Genomic DNA, 1788 nt, shown 5'->3' with positions numbered 1-1788 from the left:
GGCCCCAAATCAAAGAGAATGTCTATTGTGTTGTGAAATTATTGTCTTTAACCGAGTGGCTGTGGCCTCACAATGGTTAAAGGTTTCCTAATGCAGCAATGTATCATGTAAATGAGTATTTGCTGAAATGAAAAATAATAAAATGTTGGGAAAGAGGTAAACATTTTGTTTTCAAGGAAGAATGGAACTTTGCATGCAAACAGTCTTAAGTATGACTTACTCAGCAGAGTGAGGCATGGTGTCTAAGAGAATGGATAATGAGATCAGACTGCCTGGGATTTGAACTATGATCAACACTGACCAGTTGGATATCTGCAGTCAACTTACTGGAAAAATGAGTCTTAATTTCCCATTAGTAAAATGGAGCCTAATAATAGCAACTTATTAAACAACAGTGAAGAGGAACTAAGCACTTCGAAGTACCTTAAAAACTAAGACACTGCAAGTTCAAAACAGTCATAACTGAAACTATTTGTCTAGTTTTTTTCTTTTCTTTTTTGCTTTGCAGGTGATCAGCTGGACAAATTTTATAGTGCAGATGTTTAATCTGTTCTTTTTCATAATTTTTTGTGGCCTAAACTTTATTCAACTTGAGCCATGTGCACGTCCTGTTTCTCTTCTGTGTTTTCTATTTTCCTTTCCCTTTTGGGGTGTCCACCACTCTACAAAGGACTGTGTAAAATACCATGCCCAACTCCAAATGTCCCTGGGACATTTGTCTGTGGCATCTGGGTGCTTAAAGAACAAAAAGAAGTAAACAAAGTTTCTGGAGTCCAAAAACTTCCTGAGGTCTTTGAAAAACCTTTTGCCTGCATTTTCTTTGTAGCAGGAATTAAGCAAGAGGCCTGAATCCTTTGTGTGAGGGTCGGGTGAGAAAGAGAAGAGGTGCTGGGTAATCTAGGCCACGGTGAGCCAACCACACTCCAGCAGAGCCGCCCGGATCTTCCACTCTGGTGCCTGTATTTCAGTAGCCAGACACACACACACACACACACACACACACACTCACTCACACACACACACACACACACCCCATCTCCAATTTTCTTTTCTTTTGCTCAAGGCTCTAGCACACTATCACTTGAGCCACAGCACTACTTCTGGCTTTTTCTGTTTATGTGGTACTGAGGAATCGAACCCAGGGCTTCACGCATGTTAAGCAAGCACTCTACCACTAAGCCACCTTCCCAGCCTCTCCAGATTTTCTTAAAAGACCACCAAATGTGAAGGGATTCACGACTTTTAGAGGAGCCCTGTCCTCAGGGGGGCGAGGCACAGATACCACCTCGTCCCAAGGAAAACTCTTCTCGGCATTGCTGGGCTCCTACGAAGACAGAGTTGGTTGAGTGTCAAGTTCCGAATAAACGCGTCCTCCGTTGGCCCCACACCGGCCCCCCGCGTCTCCGGAGCGGAGCGCGCGGAGTGTCCGGCGCGTGGCGGGACCGCGAAGCTGAACCGTGCAGAACGGGAGCTGATGCTGACAGCACGGGAGGAGAGGCCAGGGCCCGTCTTTCGTTGGCACCGGGGTGCGGAGACTTGGGGGTGTGGACATCACGACCACCTTGATTGCCCGGTCGAGCCCAGCCTTCTCTGTTCACCGGTTCCCGCCCACCCGTGCCTCGCCTTCTGGCCGGGGAGTGGGGGGGAGAGGGGAAGCGAGCAACGTCCCGAGGGGGGGGGGATCCCACGAGCGTGCGTGTGTGTGTGTGTGTGTGTGTGTGTGTGTCCTCTGCGTCCTCCGGTCACACAGCCCCACCTGGCGCGGGGCGGGGCGCTCGGGGGCCCCGG

Source organism: Dipodomys ordii, unplaced genomic scaffold (genome assembly GCF_000151885.1).
Source record: "Dipodomys ordii isolate 6190 unplaced genomic scaffold, Dord_2.0 Scaffold3, whole genome shotgun sequence".
In the NCBI taxonomy this organism is placed as follows: domain Eukaryota; kingdom Metazoa; phylum Chordata; class Mammalia; order Rodentia; family Heteromyidae; genus Dipodomys; species Dipodomys ordii.
The sequence above is the reverse complement of the archived record's forward strand: the minus strand, read 5'-3'. Positions refer to the sequence as shown.